The sequence below is a fragment of the Lemur catta genome, chromosome 2 (assembly GCF_020740605.2).
Source record: "Lemur catta isolate mLemCat1 chromosome 2, mLemCat1.pri, whole genome shotgun sequence".
Lineage (NCBI taxonomy): Eukaryota > Metazoa > Chordata > Mammalia > Primates > Lemuridae > Lemur > Lemur catta.
Genome location: NC_059129.1, coordinates 77,893,789 through 77,908,818, shown reverse-complemented (window position 1 = coordinate 77,908,818; position 15,030 = coordinate 77,893,789). Strand labels below are relative to the sequence as shown.

The following is a 15,030-nucleotide window of genomic DNA, read 5'->3' as shown; positions in this document are numbered from 1 at the left end:
GCTTGAAGAGCCCAAATCATGATTTCCTGCTCTGTCTTCCACAATCTTGGGTTGATTTCTAATCTTGGAAAGCCATTTTTTTTAAATGGAATAAACTGAGACTCAAGGAAGTTGGGTGGCTATAAGTGTGAAAGTACAAAGTCAGGCAAAATCAGATTAGCAGTGTCTATTAAACTCAAAGTTGGTATGTTCTTAAGCTTTAAGCATAATTAAGTCAGAAGTATGTTGATAATTACTTCCAGGATGCTTGCATATTTGTAAAATCAGAAATAAGTATCTATAAAGCTCCTTAAAATACTTCACCAGAAAACACTCTTAATTCCCCATCCTGTACCACCTCCTGAAAAACATACAGCCCAGACCCATGGATAAAGAAATCATTTACATTAAAAAAGTAACTGCTGACAGCTTATCACTCAGGCTGATTACACAGCTGAATAACACAATCAGCAACTGAAAGGGCCAGAGGGATTAAGAAAAAGAAAAAAGGCACCATAATTATTGGGGGAACAAAGGTATTTCATAGTAGTGTGGGCTCCTAAAGCTGGTAGGAGGCATCTACAAGCCTTTGGCTCCAGATACCACAATTAATCAAAGTTTATCTTTGAAACAAGAAGCTATAACAAACTAAGACAAATTTGCTTTGCAGAGCTATGAGGCTACAGGCTGAGAGTTTCGAGGTTCATTCACCTCAGTAATTATTTATTGAGTGTCTACTTTTTCCTAGCCAATACTAAGTCCTGGTGACACAAAAATAACTGGACACAAATCCTGTCCTAGAAGGATTTACAGTGATAGGTTGGGAAGGAAGTCAAGACAGGTGAGCACTGGCTTAAGGCAAGTACTCTATGTGAGTTACATGGGAGGTATTGGAGAAACAGCAGATTCTGTGCTCAACTTCTCTCCAGTAGGACAGAGAAGATCTCATAGGGGTGGTGTCATTTGAGCTAAATCTAAAAAGCTGAGTTGGAATTTCCATGGGTGAAAGTGCAGAAAGACATTCTAGTGAGAGGGAAGAAGTTGTGCAGAGTCGTGAGAGATCATGTATAGTAAACAGCAAGTAGGTGAGCATGGTGGACTCAGGAGCACTTGGGGGATGACGGAGGGTGAGGCTAGGAGGTAGGTGTACAGCTTAGGCGACTGTCTCAGTTCATGCTGCTATCACAAATTACCATAAACTTGGTGGCTTATAAACAATAGACATTTATTTCTTACAATTCAGGAAGCTGGAAGTCTTAGATCAGGGTGCCACCACGGTCGGGTTCTGGTGAGGTTTTCTTACGGGTTGCAGACTGCCATCCTTTTTTTGTATCCTCATGTGGTGGAAAGAGGACAAGGGAGCTCTCTGGGGACTATTATAAGGGCACTAATCCCATACATGAGGGCTTCACCCTCATGACCTAATCACTTCCCAAAGGCCCCACCTCCTAATACTATCACATTGGGGGTTAGGATTTTCATATATAAATTTGGGGGAGACACAGGCATTCAGTCCATTCTAGAGACTTACCATCATTTAAAATTGAGCTCAACTTTTTCATTCCTCAAATACAGAATATTCATAAAAAACCCTTATGATTTCAGATTTGTTTCCTAAACAAAACAATTCGAAAGTACAGATATTATACCAATTGTGTTTAGCTGGAAGAGATCTTTTCCTGCCTGGTTTAAATTAATTTTAATTGAATCCAATTATAATTTGTTGTGCAACTGTAAAGAATTTTCAAAACTGTCTGATTAGCAAGGCAAAAATAGGGAGATGTTTCTGCTGCCCTGGATTTGATAATCTAGAGGACTAGGAAAATGCAAACTCCAGTCCAAGGAAGGCTCTCAGAAGTGCTATTTTAGAAACTAGTGGATCACAGAGCAGGAGGCAGAATCACCTTGTCACATATGGGGGTGAGGTGTGATGACACTGCTCTTGGAGAACATTGGGTGGGAGTTGAATCTTGAAACGAGGGACATAGGAGTTATGGAATAGGAGAAAATCATCTAGGTTGGGATAGGCTCATGAACAAGACAAATGTGAATGTGGAAAGATGCAGGGTAAATTCAGCAATGTGAAGTACTTTGTGAGGCTGGATAGTAGGTGATATGGTTGTGGGAGATGAGTGGAGAAATCTTGAAGAGCCATATATATAGTGTATAATTCATTCATCCCACTCAGTCATTGTTTCACAAGTACTTACTAAGCTCCCAGGTTGCATAGGGCATTCCAAACTTTGATGCAAAGAAGACATGGCACCTTCCCTCAGGAAGCAGTAAAGATGGGAAGACATGGAAGGTTTCCAAGCAGAAGTGGGACTATACACAATCCTTCCAGCTACTCCTCCCAGCTGAAGTCATCCATAGTCCTCTCCCCTAGTCCTCCTGTCATTATTCTTGTATATTGCAATATTCATGTAGATGCTCTTTCCAACATGGTCTACTCTCTCAGTCCCTCAGCTTCCTCATGGCACTTTTCCTCTAGTTGCTCAGATTAAAAACCTTGGGTTGATCCTTTACTTCTTTATCTCACATACCACATCCAAATCTTCAGCAAATTCTAAAGCTTTATATCAATATATCCTGAATCCAGCATTTTCCTCCCCTCTGGCTTAACCTCCCTGATCTAATCACTATTGTCTCTTGCCTCTTCCAGTCTTTTCTCAATTTCACAGTCAAAGGGATTCTTCTAAAATAATAAGTCCAATGATCTTACTCCTCTGCTCACTATCTTCTCAAGGGTTCTAAGCACACATAGAACAAGACACAAAGTCTTTACCATGGCATTTAAAGCCCTGCATAGATGGCTTTCTGCCTCCCATCTCTATCCCTATCTCCTAATACTCTCCCCCTTGCTTACTGGGCTCCAAGAACCAGTTCTCACATCAAAATATTTGAAATTTCCTTCCTGGAATTCTGTTTTCCTATATGTACACATAGCTTGCCCCTACACTTCTTTGGATGTTCTTAATTCTGCCAAAACATTACCCTCTCAAAGAGGACTTCCAAGACTGCCTTTCTAAAATAGTAGCCACCATCCTTGTCTATTCCCTTGTCCCATTCTATTTTTCCTCAAAGCATTTAGCTACATGATATTATAATATATTATACATCTATTTTTTGATTTGTCTATCTCCTTAAAGAGAATTGAACTCCCTGAGGACAGGGACCTTGGCTATCTTGCTCACAATGTTATGGCCAGTCTCCAGAATGTTATCTGGATTGTACAGGATTGAGGAGATGAAAGGCAGTTAGTTAGTGAAGTAAACTTTCTGCAGGTTTAGTACTAAAAGGAAGAAAATAATTCGGATGCATTTCAAGGAGGAAGTAGGGTTGAAGGAGGGTTTTTTTTTTAATATTTAAAGTAGGAGAGATTTGAAAATGTTTATAGGTTTAAGGGAAGGTGCATGATGGAACTTCATACAGAATGGGTGATTCATCTGCACGAGCACGACAGGAATGAGAAGGAGAAAAGAGGGAAGGAGTTAGTTTAGGACATACTTCCCACGTGGTTGCTTTGCACACTAATGGGCCACAAATGGCTTAAAGTCTTGAGACACTGATCCCTTCAGCCTTTGGGGTGGCTGACTGGAGCCTGGTTGATAGGTCACCTCTAGCCACAGTCAGCCTCTCCTGATTACCTCGGGGAGCCACACAAACATTATTTTCTACATGCACCATGACGCGAAAGAAACTAGGAAGCTCTGAAGTAGAGAAAGAGTAGGAACATTTTCTTCAGATCTTAACTGGTGAAAGCATGAGTAACAATATAAAAAATGTGGTTAAGGGGTCAAAATCTATACACCCAGACCTTTGGTGGAAATAAGGAATCAATAGTCCAGTCTTGTTCTTATGTCCTCATTTCTCCCTCCTTCCCTGCCCTCCCCCCACCCTTCACAGATTATTGATTGAATCTTTGCCATCTGCCACTTTCTGTGATAGTAAGCAGAGGCCCACATCCTTGGGTTGTAGCTCAGTCTTCACCTTCTCTAGGGTCTTCTTTGAACCACCCAGGCTGGGTTTGTGGTCTGGGCATACTCTCATGGTGCTCCGCCTGAATATCTCTTGTCGTTTCTCCCACATTGTGGGGAAATGATCAGTGGATGTACCTGACTCTGCCACTTGTCCACAGCAACCCTCAGGGCCAGTGCCATGCTTCATTTGTCTTTATAGCCTGACCATCTAGCTTGGATCCGGCACAGAGAACATGCTCATTAAGTGGTTGTCGACTAAAACTGTACCAAGGCGAACAAGACAGGCTTTGCCAGCAAGTTGCCCACTGGCTATTTGAGGAGACAGATGTATAAATTAATAATTATACCACAATGTGTTAAGAGCTATAACAGTTATATAAAAAAATTCAGCTGGGGTCCAGTGCCAGGCACAGTTAACACAGATAGAATGGTCATTGTGCTTTTTCCCTGGTGAATTCGAGCAGAATTTATGTTCATTTAGGAAAGGAAGAATATTGACTGCAGAGCCTTTAGATTGTTTGGAAAGTTATAAAGGTCTTAGAAACCCTCAGATGGGAAGTTGCTATATAATAGTGAAATATTAACCTCAGAGCTGCAGCTGGCAAGCCTTTTTTATGTGCCTAAGGCACATCACTGAATCTGTTGACATCTACAAAGTTTCCTTCCTGTGAAAAAAGGGGTGTTACAAAGGTTAGCTTCTTTAATGATCCTTTTACATTATTTTGCAAAGAGTATTTTAGTAAGTAGTAAAATAAAGGTCAGAGTGATTAGATAAGACAACTGATGGGTCTAATAACAGTTAAAATGGACAAGCTCTTTACTCTCCTTGTGGTTGGAGATATTAACTGTTGTATATTCTCTTTGTTGAAATTGCAGTAATTGTTATTAAGTGGTTAACTTAATAACTTAAACTGATGTCTCTTCACCCCAGCCATGTTGATTTATCTGAACTGACACAATTCATGGTGGATGTGTTCACTGAATATATTGTGGAGGTATCCTAGTTTGATGAAAACACATGAATTTGAAAGTTGGATCAACCTGTATTAGAATCTCCTCTTTGCCTCCAATAAGCTGGGTAATCTTGTGAAAGTGTCATAAAGTCTCTTAGGTTTGTTTTCTTCCCTATGGAGTCAGAATACTTGTAACATTTAATATGAAGAATTGTTCTGAGAATGAAATAAGATTACATATAAGTGACTAACAATGTTTGGAGAATAATATGTATCTAATAAGTGTACATTTGTTTTTCTTTTCCTGTAGCTAAAAATTTTCTACTCAGAATTCTTCTATATAAATATTTCAAGCTTCTTTTAGATTTTGCACTCAAGAATCTATTGCCTTTTTGCTCAATACTACATGTATCTATAAGGATAATACTGTAAGAGCTAATATTTATTAGGTACACTTCATGTTAAACACTACACAAAGTGATTGACTTCAACAATCTTATTTATTTCTTGTTTATTTAGGTCTGTTTTACAGATGAAGAAAATGAGATGCGGAGAGGCTAAGTCATTTGTCCCATGTAAAACCAGTAAACTTGACTTCAAAGCGTTGCCCCTAATGGCTGCCTCCTAACATAATATTCACTTTCTGTCTGTTCTCTTATCTTACCCACGGAGTTAGAGGGTCATGGGACATCTTAGTTAGAGGAGGGTTGTGATGGTTACTTTAACCTCAAAGGCTCTCTCATGGTAAAGTGACCGGGCTGGTGGTTAACCATATGTCCCGGGTATTTAGCCTCTGGCAGCTTACTGAGCACTGAGAATCATTGTTTTCTTACCGAATTAAACCATTGAGTTTTAGTATGACAATGTTCCATGAAGCAGTAGAAAGTTCATTTTGATTGATCTGTACCTAAGGGGGATACTGAGATCTGGAGTAAAGAGCTACTCTGTGCCTACCTAGTCATTTGATAAAGACTTTGAGTCCAGCGATTCTTCTGGACAAATTAGATTGTACACAGTGTAATGTTTATCCAAATGCATTTTCTCTCAATTAAAAAAAAGAATCAAAGTTCAAAGAGGAGAAACTATTATCCATGACTGTTTATACCAGCAAGTCATCAGGAAATCTACTGGGCACTCTGGGGTTGTCATCCGTGACTGTAACCTTCTAACCCAGGCAACATGGTCAGGTTTGATGATCGTGGGACTTGCACTTATGTCTTGACTCAGGCCTGCAGGGTACACCACATAAAGCCATTCAAACATAATGTTCTCAGCTGCAACTCTATTTTCAGGAATATGTTCCCTTTATTTATATGTGATTAGATGCTATTTGTCTCTTCAGGCTTGAATTTTGACTCGGGAAAGAGAAAATAAGTGCATTTTATACATTTGAAGTTAAGGACCTTTGAATGGACTGCATGGTAATTTATGCAAAATCGATAAACTTAGAAACCACTGATATTTTTTTGTTCATTTCACTTTTTACCTTGGTATTTCATCCTAAACCCTGCCTTCTAATCTCTCCTCTAAGTGGCTAGGCTTGCTTGTTAACAGGAGTGAGATCTTTTGAGCTTGTAGCTTTTATGTACACTGTTAGAAAAATTTTTAATGGGATAAAATTGAAACAGGAATCAATTTGTTATTTAAAACATTATTCTGGGCCGGGCACGGTGGCTCACGCCTGTAATCCTAGCACTCTGGGAGGCCGAGGTGGGCGGATCACTCGAGGTCAGGAGTTTGAGACCAACCTGAGCAAGAGCGAGACCCCGTCTCTACTAAAAATAGCAAGAAAATTATATGGACAACTAAAAATATGTACAGAAAAAATTAGCTGGGCATGGTGGTGCATGCCTGTAGTCCCAGCTACTCGGGAGGCTGAGGCAGTAGGATCGCTTAAGCGCAGGAATTTGAGGTTGCTGTGAGCTAGGCTGACGCCACGGCACTCACTCTAGCCTGGCCAACAGAGCAAGACTCTGTCTCAAAAAAACACCAAAAACATTATTCTGATACTGCTATGCTCCTGTTTTCTTCCCTTTGCTCCTACTGGTTACCACTGATGAAGGGCTACTATGTGCTAGTGCTTAGCACAACTTTAAGGGGGAGAAATATAATTTCCATTTATAGATAAAAACCCTGAATTTTAGGAAGTTTAAAGGAGTTGCCCCAAATCACCAAAAATCTAAACCTCATCTTATACAGATCTCCTAACGATGAGTGTGCTTTTACCAGCTCTGTTTATTATTAAATTTTGCTGATACAAAAAGTTTGTTGCTACAAAGTGTTTTTAAAAACTTACCAAATAAATAAATCTTGGAAAATAATGTTTTATTCATCCTACTAGGGAATTAATTCCCCAAATCAGTGAATAAATAGCTCTCAGATTGATGATGCAAACAGTACAGTTAAATTTTTATGGTGTTTACTTAGCAAATATTCATTTTCATGAATAAAACCACCTTTTTTTCTTTAGTTGCATCTCAAGTTAGCAAGTTGCTGGAAAGCAGTGTAGTCCTTGAACAGCATTTTGTGTTGGGTGGGCATTTTGAAGTGCTAGGTAAGGCACATTTGTCAGTAGTCAGCATGGATGCTTACTTCTCTGGCTGCATTTTGCCTTTCTCAGTCAAATCATGTTCAAAGGGAAACATTTCTGAATTGGTTTTACTAATGATGGAACATACCATAGCCACATTCTCCTCCTGACTCTAGGCTTCCTTCTCTTGAACATGTTGGGAATTAAAGACATAATGATACAGAAACTTTGTTTGCAACTTTGTCATTCATCTGGTAAATCTAAGACAGATGTGCTAAACTGGAAGACACAGAAATATAGGGCAAGCACTTTACTTTGAGTGGAGTAAGATCAATTTGTTTAACATAAGTAGCATTTTTATAAACTGGATTTCATGAGTTAGCACTTTTGCTTCCAATAATTCACAATAATAAAAAGAATCCTAGGAGAAGACTTACACAGAGTGTAAGAAAATATGTACCCAGAGTAAGGTACATCTTAGAATGAGAGAAAATTGATTTGATTGAATTTGTGGGGTTTTCTATACTAGGTTTTTGTTCATGCTGAGTCAAAGCTTTTATTTCTTTTTGGAACCTTGTATAATTTCAGCCATGATAATAAAAGATAGCACAGTCATAGATATGAATAGTAAGTTTACTTTAGCAACCCAAAGCCAAATTATAAGGAACACGGTGGGACTAACTGGTATATGTTACCAGTATTAGGTGAGTCAGAGGAGAAGCTGAAGTTTTGAAAGGATCTCAGTAATTGTTTTTTCAGAAAGATTATTTTATTTTGTACAAGAGAACAAAGATGTCTTTTATGTCAATCTGTGGTAGCAAAGGTCTGAACGGTTTAATTAGCTACAATTAGGATTACTTGCATTGAAATGTATTTGATCTAGAAAAAAATGTATCTGCTTTTTATAGCAAAAAGTTTGTGGAAGTAAAAGTATTATTCAAATATATTACCTCAATGGCTATTTTTGTTTCTAAGATCAAATTTTTGCTCCAGATCATGGAACAATTGTGATTTTAATTTTATTCTTAGCTCCAGAAATGCAGAGTTAGAAGTGCAAAGAAAAACCACCACGGATATGTCAGTCCTGCATAATACAGGGAGTCAAAGAGACTGTTTAGAGCTAAATTGAGAAGAGGAAAAATAACAAGCCCTTCATGCACTATGCAGACGAGTACCTCTGCCTTTCAAAATCATCAAAGCAAAATTACCAAAGCCTCAATTTCTTATATTCTGGTTGTTTCTTGCTTTTGTTTAATTTTATTCTCTGTCACACAGGATTGCAATGAATTAAATTTAAAAAAAGTATGTGGAAGTTCTTTGAAGATTATAAAACACTATACAATTGCATGCTTATTACAGAACACCTGAATTTAAAGTATAACTTCTCCCTCCGACAATCCTCATAGGAATTTTAAAGAAGTTTTTGTAGATCTATGTTTGCCCTCCAGTTCTACATTTTTTGCAGTTGTAAGTATTTGTGGCCTGAGTGCAATTACTGATTGCTAATTTTTGAATAAGGCATCATGGAAGATAAGGGAATAGCTCACAGGTGGAAAGCAGATTTTGACTCTCATGCCAGCTCTTATCAATATAATGTTGTAATATGGCTGAGTCATGCCTCAGGTAGAAGAGAACACTGTTATTAGTTAGTAATGTCTGCAGAGGAGTTAGGAGTGGTGCAGAGTGTGGTCTATAGATCTTCTAATTATTCTCCCTGGTATTGCAACTCAGCTGGTTATATACCCCTACATTCTTTACTGTGGGGTAAACCCTCTTCCCAACAAACTTCCCTTCCTTTCAGCTCACATTCTGATCTACAGATATTTAGTTTCATAGAATGTAGCCCCTGCTGGCCTCTACTAGAACACATGACTATATTGAAAAAGAGTTCCAGATACTTTTAAACAGAGTTATCTGGGCATCAGTATAAATTTAATTATCAATTAGAAATGAAATATACCAGATTTTAGGTCAGAAATTTCCTAAAGAAAATGTAATCTTTAGGTTAACAAAGTCTGAATGTGTAGATGTCCTTCCTTTTAGCCATGTGCCTGAAGGATAACATACTTTCACAGACTGGATATTTTCCCTGAGGATTGGATGTCCAGTGTTCAGTACCTGCAGGAAGCACCATTGATGCATATATGCTCAACTATCTTGGACTATTTGTAATTTCTCTGATCACACATCCCAACCCTATGGAAAAGGAAGATGCATTGATGCATAGGTTCCCTGTATCTCTGTATTATTGTAACAGAATGGCTTGGGGGAAAAAAGGGCAAAAGATGTTTTCTGTCTCTTTAAAACTTCCCCCACTCTTTTTTGGGAACTGAGGTCTCCATCCCTGACTCAGGCAGGTGGTCAGGAGGGGTAGAAGAATGTCTTTTGTTCTTTGTGTTATAGGAGATAGCTCAGCTGAACTGTGGGCTCCATCCCAGGGCCAGCACCTCAGGCAGAGATCTGGGTGTGTCTCCCAGGTGGGCAGAGGTCATGGCTTTGTCTTTGGCAGAGAGGGGATGATTAGAATCATTAGCAACAATAGCCTAGAACTGAGGGCCCTCCCTTTAAAAGCTCTGTATTTCTGCTTATGTACAGGAATTTGAATTTTGAGGTAATAGTCTACCATTTTCCCCCTTTGCTGGCAAAGTGATAAACTTCTCTTTCTTTCTCCTCAAACCACTTATTCTCGTTCTTCTGATGCATCCTTGAGGACAAGTGCTGAACTTTCAGTATCATTTCTTTTCTGTTCTATTTGTCCCATGGCTTGTCAGCATCATTTTTTCCCTTCTCCTTCATATTTTCTCTTCTTCCCACCCAGGGTCTATGGGAACCTTTGCTTAGCCTTTTGTGAACTTCTTTCCACTCATGTCTTTTAACCCTTTCTCTCTATAGTACAGTTCTCCCACCACCACCCTATTTATGTACAATTATTTAGCCCAAAGATAAATATCAGTTCAAACCAGGATAAATCATAGTTTTTAAATTAATAGAACTCAATAAACCTTTTAAAGAACAAAAAGTCTTTTAAAATAATTTAGTCAGGATTACTCTTTTATTGAAGAGGTTTCAATCAGTCAACTGCTGTTTCAGATTTCTTTGTTTGTCCCAAACTGCAAATTAGTTTTTTAATTGTTCGTGGAATGAAAATAAAGTGACAATCCTTTCCTACCAGATGTGCTGGATAGGCATGAGGGCACAATAATTTTCCTAGCCAATATTTTCATCAAGAATCTATTCAGAATCTTAGAATTGCTTCCTACAACGTCCAGCATAATTGAATTGCAGAACAATGCCAGTGGCAAGTTTTCGTCCTTAAGTGCTCTTACAGGCCTGGAGACTAGGATGCTAGGAATATTACAAAGAGCCTTAAACTGTGGCTTGATCTTGTATTGAAAGGCAAAAACCATATTTATTATACATTCTGTTACAGGAGACTTAATGGTTTATACATTTGAATAAGAATCAGGATAGATGTGCTGCCATGTCCCTGTAGGATAGCACATTGCCAGATGATTTCTGTTAAAGTGCCAGAGTGCAATGGGTTCAGCAGTGAAGGAGCTCAGGAAATTTCACCCCAAAATATGACTCCTTGTTATAAGGAATATTTTGAATTCAAGGCCATTCAAGATCAAAAAGCACTGAAAGAGGCTTTCTTCCATCTGCACAAACCAGACTGACCTGATCAAAAGGTCAAAGGGGGCAATTCACTTACCTTCCTCTCCCTGTTATCTCAAAATATTACAGAATGCAACCAGACCTAGCCCAACCCATTTAAAACATAAGACCTGTCTCTCAGGCTAATTTACCAGTCAAGTGAATCTGTTTTCTCCATCCATTAATCCTCCCTAACAACCATTTAGCCCCTCAACAGAATTACCTATACTCCTCATTTTCCCCTGTCCCCTCTAAAAGGTGTGCATAAAAATACCTGAACTTCAATGGGATATCTGGTAATTACTATGTGATTATCCCCATGCACATGGTATTATGAAATAAACCTTTCTCTTATCAATCTGCCTTAATTGTGAATTGATTTTTTGGCTAACTTTCGGGGGAAAGGGAAAGTTCTCCCTCACTGCTACAGCAGGAACAGCCATGTAGAAATTGAGCAAAGTAGAGTTTAGAGATGGCTTTTTAAACAAAATTTTCTTTTCTCCTCCCACTCAATTATAATGTAGGTGTTGCTCAATCACTACGTAAGAAAAATAAAAAGATTTTAAATAAATAAAAAATGGTGAAAAATCATATACTGTTACCCCACATCTTTTGTTGAAGTGTTGTCACCCAACTGGGTTGTATTGCCCACTGTACAGAGAAGATACACTGAGTGTATTGCCACTCTCTCAATACACTGAGACAGTGAGGGATGTGGTGGAGAAAAGGTTTAACTCTGCAGAGCACTAAGTGGGGAGACAGGAGGGATTCCTCAAATCTGCCTCTTTGAGAGTGTGGGAGACAGGGTTTTTAAAGATAGTTTGGTGGGCAAAGGGTTAGGCAATTGGGCTTGCTAATTGGGTAGGTTTGGGGCAAAATCATAGGGGTGTAGAAATTGTCTTCTTTCTTGAGCTGGTTCTTGGGTGGGGTCACAATATTAGTTTAAGTCAGTTCCTTGGTATGGGCCACTGATCTGGGCGGGTCAGCTGCTGCACTGGAATGTGAGGCCTGGAAGATATCTTTTAGATTTTGAAAAGGTGATGTTATCTATAGAGAAAATTAGGAATCTTTATGACCACCAGCTATGTGACTCCAGAGTAGCCATTACAGAGAAGCAAACGGGGGGACAGTGGCTGATTATTATCATTATTTTTAGCTAGGCCAGTGCCTTCGCAGAGTTGTAGGCCCTTACTACAGTTCTCGCTTTGCACCCCTTTGTTGATTTGTAAAGGGTAGTTTCAGAAGTAAATGAGACTGTGGTGTGTAATGAAATGGTAAATCTACCATAAATCTGGAGTCTGGAGTTTCTTCTCAGGAGTTTGACTTTCTTTGTTTCTTATCTAGGAACACATATTCCTCAAGGGAAAAATGAGGGAGATTCAGAAAGTGATCCCTAAAGTCCTTACTGGTCCTAAGAAGGAATCTGTCTGTGAAAGCTAATGGAATGGGATGTCTCCTCAAACAAAACCAGAAATGTTATTTGTTTTATTCACTTCTCAGTCTTTCTGCCTTTGCCCCTTTCCTTTTCTCTCCTATTTTTCATATTGAGCTGCTCTTTAGTTGACAAACCTTGGGGACCAAGTCACTTCTTAGTTGATGTCTATTTCAGAGATTGTAGCAAAGAAGGTACCGTTTGGCTTCTCACTTATGCAAACTGCTTTCTGCCTGATGCCACTGCAGTATGGGTTTGCTGATTGTTCAGTTCTTCTGGAAATCTCATTATTCAGCGTCCCTGTTACTGAAGTATCCTGTTTTTCCCTTTACATATAAATGGCTCTACTTGTTGTTATCCAAATGGTACTTAATAAATGTGGCCTCACCTTCAAGTTATTTGTGTATTTGCTGGGCCTGGCTTATGAGGTCCTGTGTTGCATGGTCTGTGTTTAAATTGCTTCACATTCACTCTGGACCTACGTGTTATAATTAAAAATAATATAATTTTATCTGTTATATTCCATTTCTTATTCCTAATTATATATACCAGTGTTTTTCCTTTGTTAACGTAAACCAACTTGCTGGAGGTATGTCTATTTCATGTATTAAGTAATATTTGGATTATTTCTTAGATCTATTTATGTTTCTTTTATTATTTGGTCATTTAAAAATCTTTAGGATATTATTTCTCTTCTCTTGTTTTTCTTATATTTCTATTTCTTAGGTTTTTCCTTTCTTATATTATAAATTGAATGTTTAGTGGATTTATTTTCATTCTTTCTTTGTTAAACAGTAAAGACTTACATGCTTTGTGCTCCCCTTGGTTCGTGGGTCTGTGCATTTCTAAGGAACATAGACTGCAATTACAGTGGCAGGTCATGTAGGTGTCATTTATCCTTTAGAATTTGGGATTAGCATTAACATTTTCAAATAACCAAAGCTTAAATTTAATTTTATGAATTTTGAGCTAAAATAAATTTAAAAATGAATAACACCTCTTTGTTTAGAAGAATTTTTTCTCATATGTGATTATCTACATTTCTTGATTTATCAACTTAAGTGAATATCTACTAACTCCCTACTTTGAGAAATAAGGAATTTAGCTTATATATTACTTTCTCCTCACTCCTGCAACACCCTCCCAAACTGCCACTCTCTCAGTCACATACTTATTTTTATTTCTTTCATTGGATGCTTTATATCAGTACTTGATAGAATTAAACTTCTGCTTTTTTGACCAGTTAACCTCAGGCAGACTCTGTTGACTTCGCACTCTTTGATGAAAGAACGAGCACATCTACAGTGCTCACCACCTCTCCCAACTTTTCTACCTCCCTACCTCCTTCCACCATATTATGATTTTTAATTATCCATATTTATAGCATTTGAATTGTATTCTATAACTATAGTTAAGTCCTTCATGCTTGGTCTACAAATTTATTCTAAATATTTTACCAATAAGGAGATCAAACTATTGAGTATATAGATCTTGTTTATTAAACAACCAGGAAGGGTTTTGAAGCCATAGGAGAAGATATAATCTTATTTCACCAAATTTGGCTTCTTGAATGAGACCCATAATTTAAAAAACTTGAGGCATGGAGGTAAACATTGTATTTAAAGAATTAATACTATAATATTTGTTCATTGTACTATAATGATTTAGATATTTCACCATACTTTTTGTTATAGGGTCTTCAAGATTGTCTTCTCAAAGCTTCTGATACTCAATTTTGCTTTGGACCATGTTCCTTTTCTTCCTGCTGTATATACATTTCTCCAAGATTTCATTGTATTTCAGGGTTTGGAATACTATTTTTGTGTCTTAGTTCCTATGTTTTCCTCTTTCTTTTGTTCCTTTTTTATTTTGCTAAGGAACATCTTTTAATAATTCTTTGAGCAAGAGTCTGTGAGTTTTCTGAGTCTTTGAAAGTTTGAAAATGTTTTTATTTTGCCAGTGTATTCAGGTAGCAGTCTGGCTTGGCTCAAATTATTTATTTATCTTGGCTCAAAATTATTTTTTTCTCAAAACTTTGAAGGCATTTTCCCATTTTTTTCCCAGCACCCAGTATTGCTGATGAGAAGTTTTATGCTTTCCTGAGTCTCATTACTTTGAAAATCATCCACATTTTCCCTTTCTGAAAACTTTTCAAATCTTTCTTTGTTCTTGGGATTATGCAATTTCTAGAGGCTCTGTGTAAGAAATTTTCATTAAACAACTTAAAAAAATTAATTGATGTTAATTTTTAGAATGGTTTTAGATTTATAGAAAAATCAAGCAGATAGTACAGAGCTCTCATATACCCACCCCATATACTGTATTTCCTTTATTAGTAATATCTTAAATTACTATGTTACATTTAATGAACCAGTATTGATGCCAAACTAAAGTCCATAGTTTATTCCTCTCTCTTTATTTATTAACTGACTTTACTTTTTCTGCCCCAGGATCCCATCGAAGTTACCACATTACTTTTAGTTGTCCTGTCTTCTTAGATTC

The 15,030-nt window shown here is 37.7% G+C and overlaps 1 long non-coding RNA gene across 1 annotated transcript in view; it reads left to right on the top strand.

The window, feature by feature from the left end:
• LOC123632181 overlaps positions 1-15,030 on the top strand; it is a 191,686-nt gene that overhangs the window by 34,506 nt on the left and 142,150 nt on the right. The window lies entirely within an intron of this gene.